General features: G+C 45.5%; 1 pseudogene; it reads right to left on the bottom strand.

The window, feature by feature from the left end:
- Window positions 1-1,247: 1,247 nt before the first annotated feature.
- Window positions 1,248-21,077, bottom strand: LOC112635868 (annotated as a pseudogene).
- Window positions 21,078-22,710: the final 1,633 nt, after the last annotated feature.

Genomic DNA, 22,710 nt, shown 5'->3' with positions numbered 1-22,710 from the left:
GCCAACATGGCGAAACCCTGTCTCTACTAAAAATACAACAAATTGGACAGGCATAGTGGCACACACCTGTAATCCCAGCTACTCGGGAGGCTGAGGCTTGAACCCAGGAGGTGTAGGTTGCAGTGAGCTGAGACTGCACTACTGCACTCCAGCCTGGGTGACAGAGTGAGACTTCGTCTCAAAAAAAAAAAAAAAAAAAAAGGCTGGGTGCGGTGGCTTACGCCTGTAGTCCCAGCACTTTGGAAGGCCAAGACGGGTGGATCACCTGAGGTCAAGAGTTCATACAAAAATTAGAATGGTGTCATTGTGCATGCCTGTAATCCCAGCTACTTGGGAGGCTGAGGCAGGAGAATTGCTTGAACCTGGGAGACAGCAGTGAGCCAAGGCTGCGCCATTGCACTCCATCTTGGGCAACAGAGTGAGATGCCACCTCAAAAAATAATAATAATAATAATAAGTAAAATAAAAATAAATAAATAGAAAATCTGAATAGACCTATAACAAGAAATTGAATTTATAATACAAAAATTTTGCACAAAGAGAAACTCAGGCCTAGATGCCTTCTCTGGTGAATTCTCTGGTCAAAGCCCTAATCTCCACAGTCTAGAGCTACGTGCTACAGAGCACACAGCTCTTCCTCGTGCTGACACCAGACCAACACAGAGGGAGCTGGGGCAGGCAGCGACAGGCCCATGGGTACAGACCACGGCATCTGAGGCTGTCAGTGCATGAGGAATTAAGGAAGCAAATATAGTATCAAAATATCAAAAGTGCACAGGTTGATCAGATTAAAAAAAGAACATTGTAACAAATAGCCCCATGGTGGGCATTTCTGGAGGGCTCTTGGCAAGCCTGGCAGCCAGGGAAGGTTCTTCAGTCTGTACAGAGGCCTTTCCACGCAGCAGCTCTCGACATCCTCAACATTTTAAAGCTTTTTTTTTTTTTTTTACTCTATTGCCCAGGCTGAGTGCAGCGGCGTGATGATGACTCACTGCAGTCTTGATTTGCAGGGCTCAAGTGATCCTCCCACCTGAGCCTCCCAAGAAGCTGGGACCACGGGTGCATGCCACCATGCCCCACTACTTTTTTGTAGAGACATGGTCTCAGTCTCGCTGTGTTGCCCAGGTTGGTCTCCAACTCCTGAGCTCAAGCCATCCTCCTGCCTTGGCCTCACAAAGTGTTGGGATTACAGGCGTGAGCCATCACTCTGGCCAACATTAAAGCTTTTCCTCCCTCCCATTAAAAACTCAGGGACTGGGCCAGGCACGGTTGCTTACACCTGTAATGTGGAACACCTGGTTGGCCAGCCCAGTGCTCTTGGCCCTGTCACAGGCGCAGGGGCAGGCATAACTTAAGCTTGGGGTGGCTGGCTTGGCCTTGGGGGCAGCTTTGGTGGGGTCACATCAGGTCTGTGTGATCCAGCTTGAGCAGCTCCAGCCACTGGGTCAGTGCCAGCTTCTGCAGGATGACCATGTGCAGCAGCGAGTTCAGCGCCTTCTCATCCTCTGCAGCTGACAGCTGCTGCTGCGTCTCATCCAGCTGTGATGTACTCGTTCCACGTGGCAAACGTGGCACACAGTGAGGAGAAGGTGGCCACGTCCTCCTCAGAGGCGAGCACCTGGAGCTCATTGCACAGCTTCCTCCTGGTCTTGGTAACCATGGTCTTCTCCTTCGCATTCTTGCCCTTCAGCTTGGTGAGGGCCACCTTGGCTGCCTGCTGGCTGGCCTGCATGCAGCACAGTGCGCAGCCTGGTGAGCTGCTCCCGCTTGGTGCTGAGCAGAGACTTCAACCTGAGGATCTCTTCCATGACAGCCTCCTTGAACTTGTCCATGGTTGGGCCCAGCTCTTGCGAGGGGATGCGCCGCCACAATAGCTCCATTATGTGGTTCACAGCTGCCTGCAGGTGCTTGATCTGGTGGCAGATGATACCAATCAGGCGGTAGATATCCATGGGCCCCCAGCGTGGGTCACCCAGGGGCGATAGCAGCGAGGAGCTACGTGAGGGGCTGATGTCCCTGGTCCTGCTGTGTGCTTGGCCTGCCTCTGCAGCCAGCAGCCCCTTGGGTAGGAGGATGGAGGAGTTGCCCGCGGGGCTGGTGCAGCTGGCCCCGCCCTGGCCCTCAGGTAGTAGTCCCCCGTGACAGAGCTGGGCCTCCAGTTGTTTCACATGCACACATGATGGTAGAGGTGGGCCAGCTCCTCACTGAAGGTCACCAGCTCATCCCGGGCCACCCTCAGGCTGGCCCTGCATCTCACCGGCAATGTCGCTCACCTTCAGCAAATTCTCCAGCTGGTCCAGCTCTGGCCTGATCCTGGCTCACTGCAACCTCTTACTCCCTGGTTCAAGCGATTCTCCTGCCTCAGCCTCCCTGAGTCGCTGGGATTACAGGCATGTGCCAGCATGCCCGGCTAATTTTTGTATTTTTAGTAGAGGTGGAGTTTCACCATATTGGTCAGGCTGGTCTTGAACTCCTGACCTTAGTTGATCTACCCTCCTCAGCCTCCCAAAGTGCTGGGATTACAGGTGTGAGTCACTGCAACTGGCTTTTTAAACCATTTTTTAAGATCCTGCTTGTGCTGTATTCTGTATCTATTTACTTTTTTCCACTCATGTATATAGCAATTTTTGAATGTTTTAAGACTTTTTTGTTGTTTTGTTTTGTTTTGTTTTGTTTTTTGAGATGGAGTCTTGCTCTGTCGCCCAGGCTGGAGTGCAGTGGTGTAATCGTGGCTCACTGCAAGCTCCACCTCCCGGGTTCACTCCATTCTCCTGCCTCAGCCTCCTGAGTAGCTGGGACTACAGGCGCCCACCACCACGCCTGGCTAATTTTTTGTATTTTTAGTAGAGACGGGGTTTCACCATGTTAGCCAGGATGGTCTCAATCTCCTGACCTCATGATCCACCCGCCTCAGCCTCCCAAAGTGTTGGGATTAGAGGCGTGAGTCACTGTGCCCAGCCTAAAATTTGTTTTGTTACCTAACACATGGTCTATCTTTGAGAATGATCCATGTGTCGAGTAGAAGAATGTGTATTCTGCAGCTGTTGGATAAAATGTTCTGTGAATATCTATTAGGTCTATTCGGTTTATAGTACAGATTAAGTCTGACATTTCTTTGTTAATTTTTTGTCTGGATGATCTGTCCGATGCTGAAAGTGAGGTGTTAAAGCCTCTAGCTATTATTGTATTGGGGTTTATTTCTCTCTTCAACTCTAATAATATTGGCTTTATATGTCTGGGTGCCCCAGTTGGGTACATATATATTTACAATTGTTAAACACTCTTGTTGAATAGACCCCTTTATCACTATGTAATCACCTTCTTTGTCTCTTTTTATAGTTTTTGTCTTAAAATCTATGTTGTTTGGCCAGGCATGATGGTTCATGCCTGTGATCCCAGCACTTTGGGAGGCTGAGGTGGGCGGATCATTTGAGGTCAGGAGTTTGAGATCAGCCAGGCTAACATGGTGAAACCCTGTCTCTACTAAAAATACAAAATTTAGCTGGGTGTGGTGGTGCGTGCCTATAACCGCAGCTACTCAGGAGGCTGAGGCATGAGAATCACTTGAACCTGGGAGGCGGAGGTTTCAGTGAGCTGAGATTGCACCACTGCCCTCCAGCCTGGGTGACAGAGCAAAACTGTCTCAAAAAAAGAACCTATGCTGTCTGGCCGGGTGAAGTGGCTCATCTCTATAATCCCAGCACTTTGGGAGGCTGAGGCGGGCAGATCACTTGAGATCAGGAGTTGGAGACCAGCCTGGCCAACATGGCGAAACCCCATCTCTACTGAAAATACAAAAGTTAGCCAGGCGTGGTGGCGGACACCTGTAGTCCCAGCTGCTGAGGAAGCTGAGGTGGGAGAATCGTTTGAACTCGGGAGGCAGAGGTTGCAGTGAGCCAAGATCATGCCACTGCACTCCAGCCTGGATGACAGAGTGAGACTCTGTCTAAAAAAAAACCTCTATGTTGTCTGGTATAAGTATAGCTACTCTTGCTCTTTTTTGATTTCTATTTGCATACAATATCTTTTTCCATCTCTTTATTTCCTGTCTATAAGTGTCTTTATAGGTGAAGTGTGTCTCTTGTAGTAATAGATCACTGGGTCTAATTTCTTTTTTTTTCTTTTTTTTTTTGAGACAGAGTCTCGCGGCGTCCCCCAGGCTGGAGTGCGGTGGCGCGATCTCGGCTCACTGCAAGCTCCGCCTCCCGGGTTCACGCCATTCTCCTGCCTCAGCCTCCCGAGTAGCTGGGACTACAGACGCCCGCCACCGCGCCCGGCTAATTTTTTGTATTTTTAGTAGAGACGGGGTTTCACCGTGGTCTCGATCTCCTGACCTTGTGATCCACCCGCCTCGGCCTCCCAAAGTGCTGGGATTACAGGCGTGAGCCACCGCGCCCGGCCACTGGGTCTTATTTCTAATCCATTCGGCTACTCTATGTCTTTTGATTGGAGAGTTTAGTCTATTTACATTCAATGTTATTATTAATAATATGGACTTACTCCTGCCATTCTTTATTTGTTTTCTGGTTGTTTTGTGGTCTTCTCTCCCTTCCTGTTTTCCTTTCAGTGAAGGTAATTTTTCTCTGGTGGTATGTATTAATTTTTTGCTTTTTATTTTTTGTGTATCTGTTGTATGCTTTTAGATTTGAGGTTACCATGAGACTTGCAAATAATATCTTATAACACTTTATTTTAAACTAATGACAACTTAACACTGTTTGCATAAACTAAAAAAACAAGCAAAAAGAAAGTTAATATAAACTCTGTCTCCCCACTTTTAAACTTTTTGTTTTTATTTATATATTATTGTACTGTCTGTGTCTTTAAAAGTTGTTGTAGTTATTATTTTTGATTAGTTTACCTTTCTATCTTTCTACTTAAGATATGAGTAGCTTATACATCATAATCACTGTGTTATAATATTCTGTGTTTCTGTGTCTTTCTTTGTACTTACTATTATCAGAGAGTTTTGTACCTTCAGATGATTTTGTATTGTTCATTAATGTTCTTTTCTTTGAAACTGAAGAACTCCCTTTAGCATTTCTTGTAGGACAGGTCTGGTGTTGATGAAATCCCTCAGCTTTTGTTTGGGAAAGTCTTTATTTCTCCTTCATGTTTGAAGGATATTTTCACCAGACACACTATGCTAGTATTACAGACATTTTTTTCTCCTTCTGCACTTTAGATATGTCAAGTCAGTCTCTCTCGCCCTGTAAGGTTTCCACTGAAAAGTTTGCCGCCAAATGTATTGGAGCTCCATTCTATGTTATTTGTTTCTTTTCTCTTGCTGCTTTTAGGATCCTTTCTTTATCCTTGGTCTTTGGAAATTGACTATTAAATACCTTGAAGTAGTGGCCGGGCGTGGTGGCTCATGCCTGTAATCCCAGCACTTTGGGAGGCTGAGGCGGGCAGATCACAAGGTCAGGAGATCGAGACCATCCTGGCTAACATGGTGAAACCTCGTCTCTACTAAAAAGAATACAAAAAATTAGACAGGCGTGGCGGCGGGTGCCTGTAGTCCCAGCTTCTTGGGAGGCTGAGGCAGAAGAATGGCGTGAACCCGGGAGATGGAGCTTGCAGTGAGCTGAGATTGCACCACTGCACTCCAGCCTGGATGACAAAGCGAGACTCTGTTTCAAAAAAAAAAAAAAAAAAGCCTTGAAGTAGTCTTTGGGTTAAATCTGCTTGGTGTTCTAGAACTTTCTTGTGCTTGAATATTTATATCTTTTTCTAGGTTTGGGAAGTTCTCTCTTATTATCCCTTCAAATAAACGTTCTACCTCTGTCTCTAACCTCCTCTTTAAGGCCAGTAACTTAGATTTGCCCTTTTTTTTTTTTTTTTTGAGATGGAGTCTTGCTCTGCCATCCAGGCTGGCGTGCATGGCACAATCTTGGCTCACTGCAACCTCCACCTCCCAGGTTCAAGCGATTCTTCTGCCTCAGTCCCAAGTAGCTGGGACTACAGGTATGTGCCACCATGCCTGGTTAATTTTTCTATTTTTGGTAGAGACAGGGTTTCACCATGTTGGCCAGGCTGGTCTTGAACTCCTGACCTCAGGTGATCCACCTGCCTCGGCCTCCCAAAGTGTTGGGATTATAGGTGTGAGCCACCACACCCAGCCAGATTTGCCCTTTTGAGATTCTATTCTTTCCTTTTTTTTTTTTTTTTGAGATGGAGTCTCGCTGTCACCCAGGCTGGAGTGTAATGGCGCAATCTCAGCCCACTGCAACCTCTGCCTCCTGGGTTGAAGTGATTCTCCTGCTTTAGCCTCCTGAGTAGCTGGGACTACTAGCTCTCACAGGTATGCTTCATTCTGTTTCATTTTTCTTATGTCTTCCCTGTGTGACTTCAAATAACCTGTCCTCAAGCTCACCAATTCTTTCTTCCGTTAATCAGTTTTGCTATTAAAAGACTGATACATTCTTCAGTTTGTCTGTTACATTTTTTAAGTCTAGAATTTCTGCTTGATTTTTTTTTTTTTTTTTTTTTTGAGACGGAGTCTCGCTCTGTCGCCCAGGCTGGAGTGCAGTGGCCGGATCTCAGCTCACTGCAAGCTCCGCCTCCTGGGTTCACGCCATTCTCCCGCCTCAGCCTCCCGAGTAGCTGGGACCACAGGCGCCCGCCACCTCGCCCGGCTAATTTTTTGTATTTTTTAGTAGAGACGGGGTTTCACCGTGTTAGCCAGCATGGTCTCGATCTCCTGACCTCGTGATCCGCCCGTCTCGGCCTCCCAAAGTGCTGGGATTACAGGCTTGAGCCACCGCGCCCGGCCTCTGCTTGATTATTTTTAATTATTTCAATCTTGGATAGGTGCAGTGGCTCATGCCTGTAATCCTGGCACCTGGGAAGTTGAGGTGGGCAGATTCCTTGAGCTCAGGAGTTCAACAACAGCCTGGACAACCTGGAGAAATCTCATCTCTACAAAAAATACCAAAAAATCAGCTGGGCATGGTGGCACGTGCCTGCAGTCCCAGCTACTCAGGGGCCTGAGCTGGGAGCATCGCTTCAGCCCAGGACATTGAGGCTGCAGTGAGCCAAGATCGTGCCACCGCATTCCAGCCTGAGTGACAAAGTGAGACCGTGTCTCAAAAAAATAATAGTTATTGGGCCAGGCGCAGTGACTCACGCCTGTAATCCCAGCACTTTGGGAGGCCAAGGCAGACAGATCACAGGGTCAGGAAATCGAGACCATCCTGGTTAACGTGGTGAAACCCCTTCTCTACTAAAAATACAAAAATTAGCTGGGCGTGGTGGCAGGCGCCTGTAGTCCCAGCTACTCTGGAGGCTGAGGCAGGAGAATGGCGTGAACCCGGGAGGCGGAGCTTGCAGTGAGCCGAGATCGCGCCACTGTACTCCAGCCTGGGCGACAGAGCGGGACTCCATTTCAAAAAAATAAAAATAAAAATAAAAGGGCCAGGCGCGGTGGCTCACGCCTATAATCCCAGCACTTTGGGAGGCCAAGGCGGGTGGATCACCTGAAGTTGGGATTTTGAGACCAGCCTGACCAACATGGAGAAACCCTGTCTCCACTAAAAATACAAAATTAGCCGGGCGTGGTGGTGCATGCCTGTAATCCCAGCTACTCAGGAGGCTGAGGCAGGAGCATCGCTTGAACCTGGGAGATGGAGGTTGCCATGAGCTGAGATTGCACCATTGCACTCCAGCCTGGGCACTAAGAGCGAAACTCTGTCTCAAAAACAAAACAAAACAAAACAAATTTTTAAAAAGTTATTATTTCAATGCCTTTTTAAAATTTCTCTGAAGGATTCTGAAATCCTTCTCTGTGTTATCTTGAATTTCTTTGAGTTTCCTCAAAACAGCTCTATTGAATTATTTGCCTGAAAGATCACATATCTCTGTCCCTCTAGCATTGATCCCTGGTGCCTTATTTAGTTCATTTGGTGAGGTCATGCATTCCTGGATGATCTTGATGCTTATAGGTGGTTGTTGGTGTCTGGGCATTGAAGAGTTATGTATTTTTAAAATTATTTTTTATTTTTTGTTAATAGTTAGTTATTGATTGGGTGTAGTGGCTCGTGCCTGTAATCCCAGCACTTTGGGAGGCCAAGGTGGTGTATCGCTAAGCCCAAGAGTTTGAGACCCGCCTGGGCAATGTGGTGAAACCCCATCTCTAGTAAAAATACAGAAAACTAGCCAGGCATGGTGGTGTGCTCCTGTAGCCCCAGCTGCTCAGGAGGTTGAGGTGGATCACCTGAGCCTGGGAGATAGAGGCTGCGGTGAGCCGTGACTGTGCCACAGCACTCCAGCACTCCAGCACTCCAACCTTGGTAACAGAGTGAGACCCTGTCTCAAAAAAAAAAAAAACAAAAGAGAAGAGATAAGAAAAAAAGAGTTAGGTGTATATTGCAGTCTGGACTTATTTGTATCTGTCCTTCCTGGGAAGGCTCTCCAGGTATTTGAAGTGACTTGGGTGTTATGCTCTAAGTTTTTGGTCACTGTAACTATATCTGCATCTTGGTAACCCAAGCCCAATAACACTGCGGTTCTTGCAGACTTGTAGACGTACTGCCTTGGTGGCCTTGGATAAGATCTGGAAGAATTCTCAGGATTACCAGGCAGAGACTCCCGTTCTTTTCCCTTACTTTCTCCCAGACAAATGGAGTCTCTCTGTCTGTGCTGAGTTGCCTGGAGCTGGGGGAGGGGTGACAAAAGCACCCCTGTGGCCACTATCACTATTGGGACTGTGCTGGGTCAGACCTGAAACCAGCATTGCACTGGGTCTCAGCCAAGGCCAGCTGTACCCACTACCTGGCTGTCACCTATGTTCACTCAAGGCCTTAGAGCTCTACAGTCAGCAGATGATAAAGCCGGTCCGTCCTTCCCTTTAGGGAGGCAAGCTCCCTTGGGCCCCAGGCAGGTCCAGAGATGCTGTCCAGAAGCCAGGGTCTGGAGTCAGAAACCTTAGAAATCTACCTGGTGCTCTATTCTACTGTGGCTAAGCTGGCACCGAAACCACAAGACAAAGTCCTTCCCTCTCTTCCTTCCCCTTTCCCCGGGCAGAGGAGTCTCTTCCCATGTCCACCACTACCACCAAAGGTGAAGGGGGCTGGCCCCTCCACACCTGTGGGTATTTCTTGTCAGGTGGGAAGAGAGACTGAGAAAAGAAAGAAGACACAGAATCAAAGTATAGAGAAAGAACCGTGGGCCCAGGGGACTGGCGCTCAGCATACGGAGGACCTGCACCAGCCCCGGTCTCTGAGTTCCCTCAATATTTATTGGTTACTATTTTCACTATCTTGGCAAGGGGAATGCAGCAGGAGAACAGGGTGATAGTGGGGAGAAGATCAGCAGGAAAACATGGGAGCAAAGGAATCTGTGTCACAAATAAGTTCAAGGAAAGGTACTATGCCGGGATGTGCACATAGGCCAGATTTATGCTTCTCTCCACCCAAACATCTCAGTGTAGCAAAGAGTAACAGAGCAGCGTTGCCGCCAGCATATCTTGCCTCCAGCCACAGGGTGGTTTTCTCCTATCTCAGAATAGAACAAATGTACGATCGGGTTTTACACTGAGACATTTGTTCCCAGGGACATGCAGGAGACGGAGGCCTTCCTCTTGTCTCAACCGCAAGAGGCCTTCCTCTTTTATTAATCCTCCTCAGCACAGACCCTTTACGGGTGTTGGGCTAGGGGGCAGTCAGGTCTTTCCCTTCCCATAAGGCCATATCTCAGGCTGTCTCAGAGGGGAGAAACCTTGGACAATACCTGGCTTTCTTGGGCAGAGGTCCCTGCGGCTTTCCGCAGTGCATTGTGCCCCTGGTTAATCGAGAATGGAGAATGGCGATGACTGTTAGCAAGCATACTGCCGGTAAACATATTGTTAACAAGGCACATCCTGCACAGCCCTAGATCCCTTAAACCTTGATTCCATACAGCACATGTTTCTGCGAGCTAAAGTTACAGATTAACAGCATCTCAAGGCAAAACAATTTTTCTTAGTGCAGATCAAAATGGAGTTTCTTATGTCTTCCTTTTCCACATAGACACAGTAAGAGTCTGATCTCTCTTTTCCCTACACAAAGGCCCTCGGGGAGCACTGCCAGTGTACCACCAATGTTTACTTAAGGCCCAAGGGCTCTTCAGTCAGCTTTTGGTGAATGTTACCAGGCTTGGGACTCATCCTTCAGGGTAGTGGGCTTCCCTCTGTCTCAGGGTAGGTCTAGAAATGCCATCCAAGAGCTAAGGCCTGGAACTGGGAACCCCAATAACTCACTTGCTACTCTTCCCCACTGTGCCCAAGCTGGTACCTAATTTGCAACACAAAGTTCCCTTGATTTTTCCCTCTGTATTGCTCAAGCAAGCGTCTCCTCACAGTCACCACAGCTGTGAATATGCTGGGTCACACCTGAAGTCTGTCTCAGCGTCTCACCCAAGGCTCACGGCAGGTATTACCTGACTACCACTGCTGATTATTTAGGGTCTAAGGGCTCTTTAGTCAGCAGGTGATAATTCCTGTGAGAACTGGGTTCTTCCCTTCAAGGCAATAGGTTTCCTTCAGGCTCAGAGTGTGTCTAGTAATGTCATCCAGGAGCTAGGGCCTGGTATGGGGACTTCATGGCTCTGCCTGGTGCCCTACCTTACTGTGGCTGAGCTGGTATCCAAGCTGCAAAACAAAGTGCTCTTTACTCTTCCCTTTCTTCTCCTCAAGTGGAAGGAAGGAGTCTCTTCTGGAGCTGTGAGCTGCACTACCTGGTGTTAGGGGAGGGATGAGGCAAGCACTCTTTTGGCTGCCCTGGCTGGTATCCCACTGGGTTGCATGCCCCCCAAGTCCACTGGCCCTGAACCCAGCACAGCACTAGAACTTGCCTAGGAGTTGCAGTCCTTGTGGCCAAGATAGGCTTTCCAGTTTATTTTGGACCCCAGAGTACTGTAGCCCATGGTGGTGAGGCTGACTGAAACTCAAGTTCAAGTTCTGACTGTTGGGATGGGCAATTCCCCTCTGGCTAGGGCTGTTCTTTTTTTTTTTTTTTTTTTTTAAGAGGCGGAGTCTCGCTCTATCACCCACGCTGGAGTGCAATGATGTGATCACAGTTCACTGCAACCTCCACCTCCTGGGTTCAAGCGATTCTCCTGCCTCAGCCTCCTGAGTAGCTGGGACTACAGGTGTCCACCACCACACCCAGCTAATTTTTGTATTTTTAGTAGAAACAGGGTTTCACCATGTTGGCCAGGCTGGTCTTGAACTACTGACCTCAGGCAATCCACCTGCCCCGTCCTCCCAAAGTGCTGGGATTATGGGTGTGAGCCACCATGCCTGGCTGACTAGGGCTGTTCTAAATACTTTCTCTATGGACATTGGCTGTTTTGCCCGGTGTTGTCATCACTGAGTTCCAATATAAAGTCCCACAAACTCTGCACCCTCTTTCCCCCAAGTTCACAGATTACCTCTCCACACCCTGGGCCAGTGGCATGTGGCCACTGTTGGGAGATGGGGGTGGGGTGGTGTTAGCAATTCAAGACTGTCTTTCCTATTCTCTTCATTGCCTCTTCCAGCAATAATTTGAAGTTAAAACCGGATACTATGATCACTCACCTGATTTTTTGTTCTTAGGAAGGTGCTTTTTTGTGTAGATAGTTGTCAAATTTGGTGTTCCTGCAGGGAGGATGATCAGTGGAGCCTTCTATTTGGCCATCTTACTCTGTCTCCTTCCTCTGTTTAATACATTTTTGCTATTTGTTTTTTATACACATTTCTTGTTTCATTATGTCTTCTTTTACGTTAGATATTTTTTAGGGTGCCATTTTAGTTCTGTAATTTTTTGAATGATGAATGATTTTCTTAGCAGTTGTCATAGTATTACCTTTAGCATCTTAATTTATAACAATCTAGTATATATGAAATAATGCTAGCCTAATCGCAATAGTATGCAAAAACATCTTATATAGCTCTGCTCCCTCCCTGCTTCTTTGTGCTATTATTGTCACACAAATTACATCTTTACAAATTATAAGCCCATCAAAACTGTTTTCTAATTTAATTGGCTTATGTATTATCTTTTTAATCAGATAAAAGAAAGAATTACGAACAAAAAATAATTCCTCATGTAAATTTGAGTTACTGTCTACTGGATTTGAGTTGTATCCTTTTGTTTCAGCCTGAAAGACTCTCTTTTGTATTTGCTATAGTCTGAATGTGTTCCCCTCAAGTTCATATGTTGTAATCTTGACTACTGGGGTGATGGTATTAAGAACTGGGACTGGCCGGGCGTGGTGGCTCACACCTGTAATCCCAACACTTTGGGAGGCCGAGGCGGGCAGATCATGAGGTCAGGAGATCAAGACCATCCTGGTTAACACGGTGAAACCCCGTCTCCACAAAAAATACAAAAATTAGCCAGGCGTGGTGGCAGGTGCCTGTAGTCCCAGCTACTCAGGAGGTTGAGGCAGGAGAATGGCGTGAACCCGGGAAGTGGAGTTTGCAGTGTGCCGAGACCACGCCACTGCACTCCAGCCTGGGTTACAGAGTGAGACTCCATCTCAGGAAAAAAAGAAAAAAAAAAAAAAAGAATTGGGACCTTTTGTGAATTGACTAAGTCGTGAAGGTTCCACCCTCATATTTGGGATTAGTGTCTTATAAAAGAGGCTGAAAGAATGTGTTTACTTGTTCTGCCATTTGAGGACACATAGCAGGCGACTTCCATGAGGAATAGTCTCTCACTAGACGTCAAATCTGCTGGTGCCTTGATCTTAGACTTTCCAACCTCCAGAACTGTGAGCAATAAATTTCTGTTGTTTATACATTTATTGGTCTAAGATACTTTGTTATAGCATCATGAATGCACAAAGACAAAAATTGGTACCAGAAGTGGGGTGTTTCTATAACAAATATCTAAAAATGTGGGCCAAGTGTGGTGGCTCATGCCTGCAATCCCAGCACTTTGGGAGGCTGAGGCAGGTGGATTGTTTGAGGTCAGGAGTTCAAGACCAGCCTGACCAACATGGTGAAACCCCATCTCTACTAAAAATACAAAAATTAGCTGGGCTTGGTGGAGGGTTCCTGTAGTCCCAGCTACTAGGTTGGCTAAGGCAGGAGAATTGCTTGAACCCAGGAGGTGGAGGTTGCAGTTGGCCGAGATTACCCCACTGCACTCCAGCCTGGGCAACAAAGTGAGACTCCATTTCAAAAACAAAACAAAAAACAAAACAAAACAAAAAAACAAACAAATAAAAATGTGGAAGTGGCTTTAGGATTGGGCAATGGGTAGAGGTTGGAAGAGTTTTAAAGTGCGTGATAGAAAAAGGCTACCTTGCTGGGAATGGAGTGCTAAGGACAATTCTAGTGAGGGCTCAGAATAAGAGGAGTGCCATGAGGAAATCCTCAATCTTTCTAGAGATTACCTAAGTGGTACAAACATGGACAATAAAGACTATTCTGATGAGATGTCATACAGAAATGATGAACATCCTTTTGGAAACTGGAGGAAAGGCCATCCTTTTTATAAAGTGGTAAAGGGCTTGGCTGAATTGTGTTTATGTCCTAGTGTTTTGTGGAAAATAGAACTTTTTTTTTTTTTTTTTTTTTGAGATAGCCTCACTCTGTCATCCAGGCTGGAGTGCATGGCATGCTCAGCTAATTTTTGTATTTTTTGTAGAGATGAAGTTTCACCATCTTGCCCAGGCTGGTCTCAAACTCCTGGGCTGAAGAGATCCACCTGTCTCAGCCTCTCAAAGTGCTGGGATTACATGTATGTGCCATTGCACCTGACCCAGAAGACAGAATTTATAAGTAATTAAATAGAATACTTGGCAGGCAAAATATGTAAGCCAAGCGTTGAGGGTGCAGTATGGCTCTCTTGACTGCTTATAGTAAAATGTGAGAAGAGAGAAACAAAGATTTTTAAAGTTATATAATTTTCCTCTTTTTTTTTTTTTTTTTTTTGAGACAGAGTCTCACTCTGTCGCCCAGGCTGGAGTGCAGTGGCACTATCTTGGCTCACTGCAAGCTCCGCCTCCTGAGTTCACACTATTCTCCTGCCTCAGCCTCCCGAGTAGCTAGGACTACAGGTGCCCACCACCACACCCACGCTAGTTTTTTTGTATTTTTTAGTAGAGACAGGGTTTCACCGTGTTAGCCAGGATGGTCTTTTTTTTTTTTTTTTTTTTTTTTTTTTGAGACGGAGTCTCGCTCTGTCACCCAGGCTGGAGTGCGGTGGCCGGATCTCTGCTCACTGCAAGCTCCGCCTCCTGGGTTTACGCCATTCTCCTGCCTCAGCCTCCCGAGTAGCTGGGACTACAGGCGCCCGCCACCACGCCCGGCTAGTTTTTTGTATTTTTTAGTAGAGACGGGGTTTCACCGGGTTAGCCAGGATGGTCTCGATCTCCTGACCTTGTGATCCGCCCGTCTCGGCCTCCCAAAGTGCTGGGATTACAGGCTTGAGCCACCGCGCCCGGCCTGCCAGGATGGTCTTGATCTCTTGACCTCGTGATCCACCTGCCTTGGCCTCCCAAAGTGCTGGGATTACAGGCATGAGCCACTGCGCCCAGCCCCCCCCCCTTTTTTTTTTGAGACAGAGTCTTGCTGTTACCCAGGCTGGAGTACAGTGGCGGGATCATAACTGACTGCAGCTTCAAACTCCTGGGATCAAGCAATCTTACAGCCTTGTCCTCCTGAGTAGTTGGGACTACAGGTGCATACCACCATGCCTGGCTATTTTTTTAAGAAATGGGGTCTTGCTATGTTGTCCAGGATGGTCTTGAACTCCTGAACTCAAGCAATCTTCCCACCCTAGCTTCTCAAGTACCCAGGATTACAAGAGTGTACCATTTGTCCTAAAGATGGAATTTGTAATCAAAAAGGAAGCAGAAATTAAATATTTGGGAAATTCTCAGCCTGGCCAAGTTATAAAGATGAAAAAGTATGTTTAGGAGACAACATCAAGGACATGGCCAAAGCAACCATGTGATAAGAAAATTAGTATGGCTTAGAGGAAGCCAGGTGCCATTCATCAAAACAGTGGAAGATTGATCCTAGATATTTCAGTGGTCTTCAGGGGCTACCCTGCCCATCACAGGCCCAGAATGCCAGGGCCTTGAGGGCAGAACATTTCAAATGATGGTTTCCCCAAAGTCATATGTTGAAATCTTAACTGCCCATCACTAAATTGTGGGGCCTTTTGGGAAGTGATTAAGTCATGAGGATTTCACCCTCATGAATGGGATTAATGCCCTTACCTTAGAAGAGTCGTAAGTTAGCATTTTTGCCACTTCCACTATGTGAGAACATATAGGAAGTACCGTCCATGACAACGGGCTCAGCAGAAACTGGATCTGCTGGCTGATATCTTGATTGTGGACTTGATTGTGTATAAAGTTACTAAGTCTAAGGCATTTTGTTATAGCAGCAGGAATGGACTAAGTATATGTTAGTGACAAATTTACAGTTTTTGTTTGAGTAGGAATGTCTTAATTATTTTCATGTTTGAAATATAGGTTTGCAGGATATAGAATTCCTTTTTTTTTTTTTTGAGATGGAGTCTTGCTCTGTTGCCCAGGCTGGAGAGCGGTGGCGCGATCTGGGCTCACTGCAAGCTCTGCCTCCCGGGTTCATGCCATTCTGCTGCCTCAGCCTCCCGAGTAGCTGGGACTACAGGCGCCCACCACCACGCCTGGCTAATTTTTTTTTTTCTTTCTTTTTTTTTTTTTTTTTTTTTTTTAGTAGAGACGGGGTTTCACCGTGTTAGCCAGGATGGTCTCAATCTCCTGACCTCGTGATCCACTGCGCCCGGCCTTGCAGGACATAAAATTCTTGTTTGGCATTCTGTTTCTTTCAGCATTTTGAATATGTCATCCCATTCATTGCTTTCTGGCCTCCATCGTTTCTGTTGAGAAACCAGCTTTAAATATTATTGAGGATCCCTTGTACATGATGAGTCACTTCTCTATTGCTGCTTTCATGAGTTTCCCTTTGTGTTTGGTTTTTGACTTTTTGATTATAACGGAATATAGGTGTGGACCTCTTTGAGTTTATCCTTCTTGAGTTGGCTTATCTTCTTAGGTGTGCACGTTAACGTTTTTCATCAAATTTAGAAAGTTTTAACTACTATTCCTTTTGGTATTCTTTCTGCCCATTTCTCTCTCTCCTTCCGAGACTTCAAATGTGCATGTTTGTATCCTTAATGGTGTTCCACAGGTCTCTGAGACTCTCATCTTTGTTCTTTTATCTATTTATCAGACTGGATAATCTCAGTTGATATAGCTTCTCTCATTCACCTTCTCTCTTCTGCCAGCTTAAAATCTGATATTGAGCCTCTAGTGAATTATTTTAGTTATTGCAATTTTCAATCTGGAAATTTTTTTTTTTTTTTTTGAGATGGGGTCTTGCTCTTGTCGCCCAGGCTGGAGGGCACTGGCGTGATCTTGGCTTACTGCAACCTCCGCCTCCCAAGTTCGATTCTCCTGCCTCAGCCTCCTGAGTAACTGGGATTATAGGCATCTGCCACCATGCCTGGCTAATTTTTGTATTTTTAGTAGAGATGGGGTTTCACCATGTTGGCCAGGCTGGTCTCGAACTCCTGACCTCAGGTGATCTGCCCGCCTCAGCCTCCCAAAGTGCTGGGATTACAGGCATGAGCCACCACACCTGGCCTCAACCAGGAAATTTCTATTTGGTTCTTTTTGCAATTTCTCTCTCTTTAATGCTTATTCTGTTTGGTGAAACATCATTATCTTTCTTTCAGTTCTTTAGACTGTTTCTTTTAGTTATTGGAACATATTTGGAATAGCTGATTTCAAATTTGTCTGGCTGGGCATGGTTAAATTTTGTATCTATCAGCTGGTCCTGAGGCTACACAAAATAAGATTCTTTTAGGGCAATCACAGAAGCTCTCTGGTCTTATAAGCACGTCTTGAGTTGAAAGTTTAGAGACCTGAGCTTGTTATCTTCTTTCCATAGGTGCTCTTGTGTACTTGGATGCAACCATTCCAAGTCCTTGTAGTCATCATTACTGCAATAATGGCCAAATGCAGCAGCCACTTGATCCCCCAAAGCACTTAATTCATTGTGTCATTGATAATTTGATTAATTATGTGGTATTCCACACCATGAATTCCTAGCATGCCACTTCCCACTGGCAAAAATCTCAGCAGTGCATTTAAGTTCAAACCAAACCCCAAATACCCTCTTTGAGAGTCTTTTTTATAGGACCAGTCCTGGTACCAATTCTTCCCAGTCAGGAAAGAGGCGAAACCTAATTACAACAAGGAGATCTAATAGAAAGTATTTAAAAACACGTACTGGAGAACTGGAAAGGCCCAGAGGGGATACTGACATATTACAGAGGTACTAACTGCAAGATGCAGCAATCATCTCTATGGCTGGTGGTGAAAAAGGGAAAGCGTTAGGATTATTCAAATTTTAAGCTTGGAGAGAGTCCAAAGATGTGGAATTTAACTTAGGGAGGGGCCCTTTCTTGGCTGATACTGGAGCCTTGAACTCAGAATAAACCTCACAGAGCTGGGAATAGACTTTTTGTCTTTTTTGAGACAGAGTCTCACTCTGTCTCAAGGCTGGAGCGCAGTGGCACAATCTCGGCTCACTGCAACCTCCAACTCCCTGGTTCAAGCGATTCTCCTCTCTCAGCCTTTCGAGTAGCTGAGATTACAGGCATGTGCCACCATGCTGAGCTAATTTTTGTATTTTTAGTAGAGACAGGGTTTCACCATGTTGGCCGGGATGGTTGCTATCTCCTGACCTCGTGATCCGCCAGCCTTGGCCTCCCAAAGTGCTGAGATTATAGGCGTGAGCCACCATGCCCGGCCTACATGACCTCTCCTTTTAAGGGCACTAGAAGTGGCCCATCCCAGTCTTTTTTCCTTTTTTTTTTTGAGACAGAGTTTTACTCTGTCACCCAGGCTGGAGTGCAATGGCACAATCTCGGCTCACTGCAACCTCTGCCTCCCGGGTTCAAGCGATTCTCCTGCCTCAGCCTCCCGAGTAGCTGGGATTGCAGGTGCCTGCCACCATGCCCAGCTAATTTTTGTACTTTTAGTTTCGCCATGTTGGCCAGGTTGGTCTCGAACTCCTGACCTCAGGTGATCCACCTGCCTCGGCCTTCCAAAGTGCTGGGCATGAACCACCATCCCCAGCCTTTTTTTAAGAGACAAGGTCTTACTCTGTCACTCAGGTTGGAGTTCAGTAGTGTGATCATAGTTCACTGCAGCCTTGAATTCCTGGGCTCAAGCAATCCTCCCTCCTCAGTCTCCAAGTAGCTCACTTGGCTTTATTACTTTTTTTGTAGAGATGGGGGTCTCTGTTGCCCAAGCTGGTCTTGAACTCCTGGCTTCAGGCAACTCTTGCCTTGGCCTCCCAAAGTGCTGACTTTATTTTAATTTTTATTATTTATTTATTCTTTGAGACAGAGTTTCGCTTTTGTTGCCGAGGCTGGAGTGCAATGGCGCGATCTCGGCTCACCGCAACCTGCGCCTCCCGGGTTCAAGCGATTCTCCTGCCTCAGCCTCCTGAGTAGCTGGGATTACAGGCATGCGCCCCCACGACCGGGTAATTTTGTGTTTTTAGTAGAGACGGGGTTTCTCCATGTTGGTCAGGCTGGTCTCAAACTCCCGACCTCAGGTGATCTGCCCGCCTTGGCCTCCCAAAGTGCTGGGATTACCGGTGTGAGCCACCGCGTCTGGCCATTATTTTTATTTTTGATACAGTGCTTTTTTACTCTTATCTGTCTGGTATCCCCAGTACGTTATCACCCTCTCCTCACCTTTTCCCAACTTTTGCAGATGGTGAAACTTCTGTTTTCTGCTGAATTTGTGTAGGGGCACTCACCTGCCAGCATAAGGGGAAAGGATGGCCTAAGACATTCAATAAACTTGTTTTCAGCTCCACTCTACTCACTCCCATTCTCAGAAGAAACTAGCATCCCTGACTCCCAAGACCTTGCTGAGTTTTGCAGTTCCAATCAACTTCTTGGGTTGTTGTTAGCAACCTGCGGCACCACAGGGGCTTGGCAGAACAGAGAAAGCTAAAACCAAGCTGGGCTGTTGGTCATATCTGCTTGCCTTCTTCCATTAGTTGGATATTTTTCGCCTGCCATTAACTCTTCTCTCTTGTTCTTAGAAGTTGATAATATTTATACTGTTATTACAAAGGATTTTGTGAGATTGACTGAATACTTGACCAGTCATACAAAGCATGATTATCATTCACTACTGGGCTATGAGGATTTCAGCTACTATCTTGCTTCTCCGTTTTTATAGTTGCTAAAGCAGGCATCATAATGATGGCTGCTGGAACTTAAATTACCTTCCACCAGTTCCTATCAAACATAAAAACTTGTATTTAGGGCTGGGCACGGTGGCTCACACCTATATCCCAGCACTTTGGGAGGCCGAGGCAGGTGGATCACCTGAGGTTGGGAGTTCGAGACCAGCCTGACCAACATGGAGAAACCCCATCTCTACTAAAAATACAAACAAAATTAGCTGGGCATGGTGGCACATGCCTGTAATCCCAACTACTAGGGAGGCTGAGGCAGGAGAATCGCTTGAACCTGGGAGGCGGAGGTTGCAGTGAGCCGAGATCGTGCTATTGCACTCCAGCCTGGGCAACGAGTGAAACTCAGTCTCAAAACAAAACAACAAAAACCCCTGTATTTAGGACTTTGGCACACTGCCCACAGCTCTTGGCTTTTCCATGCACCCATCCTTGGTGAACATAAAAACAGTCACCATTCACTGAGCGAATATGTGCCAGGTTAAGCACCTTTAAGTAGAACTTCTCAACTGCCCCATGTAGTTGAAACTGTCATTTTATCACTGGGTAAAATGATACGATTTTTTTTTTTTTTTGCTATGTTGCCCAGGCTGGAGGGCAGTGGCTATTATCACATATGATCATAGCTCACTATATCCTCAAACTCCTGGACTCAAGCAATCCTTTATCTCAGCCTCCCCAGTAGCTGAAATTACAGGTGTGTGCCACTGTGCTCAGCAATGATATCATTTAATCAAAATTGGATTGCTGTTCTCATTTTACAGGTTTATGAAACAAGATTCAGACGCTAAATTATTTGCCCAGTCACACAGCTAATAGATGGAGACAGATCTTTCTCCATTAGACTGCACTGTTTTGTTCAGATTAGGGGCTTGCAAACCATATCAGCAAGTGCAATTTGTCTTTCATGGTATCCTAATAATTTACAGATTATATCCTTGAGATTGGACTCTCCAATTTGCCAGTCCCTCCCACATCCTTTTGTTTTGCATTCAGTCTGCTCTTCATTTTCTATCTCCTCCTATAGGCTTGAATCTTGGGGTCCAGTGCTGTTCATTGCCATAGTCCTAAAGCTCAGCAGAGGGCCTGACAGTATATGTTTCTCATTTGTGGACTGCCAGCTTTTCATTCTGTCTTGGTCACATCAGTCATAGCAATACTAACCACAGGACACAAATAGCTTGCATCTAATCTTGCCAAGAAAAGTTGCTTCCTAATACTTGGAATTCACTAAGTTTTCATTCTACAAGCAAACGTCCCTCCTAGTTGTCTTTTTAATAACAGTATTAAGCGTGACACCTGCAGTCCCAGCCACTGAGATGCGAGGATTGCTTGAGCCCAGGAGTTTGAGGCTGCACTCGGCTGTGATCATGTCAGCCCGGGCGACAGGGCAAGGCCAGCTCAAAACACAAAACACAAATGGGATTAACTGATAGGCTTTATAATCTCCTTTTTCCTATCTTCACTATTCCCTGGATACTAATCCAGTTAGTAATCAGCTTGTTCAATTACCTGCAGGTTTGGATGGGATAAGCTCTGCCAACTACACAGCACATAGTGATGAAGAGGAAAAGGCAGATGAAGCTGAATAGTTCATGAAAGACCACCTAGGCAAAGACAAAGATTTTAAACTGGTAAACTACATCCAAAGACAACTCTTGCTGTTAAAAGATGAGATGCACAAAAGTGGATGCAAAAACCACTTAGTAACTAGGTGAGATGCTGGTGGCCCGAATTGCGGTGACATTTGAGATTATTTTGGAGTTACAGTGGACAGGACTCGAAGCAATCTGGAGTAGATTGCATTCATCTCTTTTGAATTAAACACTGGCATTTTTGGAACATGTACAAACAGTTTGAAGTACATGTGAGTCCTACAAATGTACAACTTTGAGTCTGGAGGAAAAATATCTGGAAACAGGCCTTTACATCGTATTTAAAACACTGAGCAAAATGGGGAAGGTCAAGGACTGAGGCCTTAGTGTACAACCAACTCAACAGTCATTGCTTTTCTCTACATTAACAAGGAGTCTCATGAAATTTTATTCAATGTCAATGGTACAGACAAGCAGCAAGTTTCACAGTTAAACACAGAAATAATGCAGCAGTAGAATTGCTGGCTTGGATGGCCGTATTTGAGGTTGTTCAGAGTGCCAAGAGCTAAGTGAGTTACCAGCTATCCAGTTTTCTCCATTGTGTGTGCTGTGCTGGGCGCCATTACTCCTAACTAGAATGGAAATGAGGTGTATTTATAGAGAAAATACTTCGTCCTTCAAATGCCAGAGACTGCAGAGTATCTTTTTGAAGTCATAGAGGCTTCAGTCTATAAATGAATCACTTATTTCCAACAGGTTTATCTCTAAGTTAACTTTTAAGCACAGCCTTCAGGATTTCAGATTTAAAAAAAAAAAAAAAAGAAGCTGTAAACTGTTGTTGTCCTTAAGAATATTAGCATGAACTAGCTCCTAGCTTGTTTTGCCAAGGTATTTTTAAATGGTTACACTGACTGGAAACAGAACAGCTCAATTATGTTTGATTAACGCTGTAGCACCCTAAATGCACTACACAACCACAAACATTCTAATCATATCACAGTTTAACAAGGTATCAGTCCTTCTGGATGAAGATGACAAAGCAAGGGATTCTGCAGATTTTAACCACTGTCCTCTCTAGGGCACTACAGTAGTCGCCACAAGCAGTTAAGCCTTTAACAACTGAGGTTCTGATTCAGGGTTACTAAAATGACAGTGATCGAGTACATTTAAAAGTATCTTCATCCCATCAACTCATTAAGAAGTGAGACTATACTCCTAGCATAAAGATAAAAGGATAATAAATACACTGGAAAATAAAAATAACTAGATTTAAAATGACTGTTAATTGCCTATAGTTAAGTTGGGAGAAAAAAAGTGAAGAGAAAGGAGTCAGGAAGCCTTTCTGATCCAGTTTCATATAATTGTGTCAAAGATTGTTAAGATATTAATCCACTTAAAGTTCTTGGACAAAAGCCAATTATAAACTCATTACTCTGAAGACAAAAGTACTTATCACATCATCCAGATTCCACTTAAATCAAATTAAGCCCATTGAAAACCTTTTTATTCCTGGCATTTTAACCTTTAGGCCTTAGTAGGCCGGGGAATAGAAAAACTTCATATTGATACTAGGGGACTAATACTGAACATGAAAAATCATAGCAAGGCAATTTACCAGAATTTGCAAATACCTATTAACCTATTTTACATGGCACCTGTAGACAGTATCTGAGGAATATTTGTACAAAGGTAATTTGGTAGTTGAAATTAACACTGTACACTAAAACTCTGGCATCTACATTACATTTAAAGCCAACCAATAGTTGTCAGTTTCTGCAAGCAGCCTACTTGAGTATGAGAGCAGAGGTTTCTCAGTGAAATTTCAATACCGTTTATCAGTGTTATGCCTACAACTTTAATTCATTCATCTAG

Source organism: Theropithecus gelada, chromosome 12 (genome assembly GCF_003255815.1).
Source record: "Theropithecus gelada isolate Dixy chromosome 12, Tgel_1.0, whole genome shotgun sequence".
In the NCBI taxonomy this organism is placed as follows: domain Eukaryota; kingdom Metazoa; phylum Chordata; class Mammalia; order Primates; family Cercopithecidae; genus Theropithecus; species Theropithecus gelada.
The sequence above is the reverse complement of the archived record's forward strand: the minus strand, read 5'-3'. Positions and strand labels throughout refer to the sequence as shown.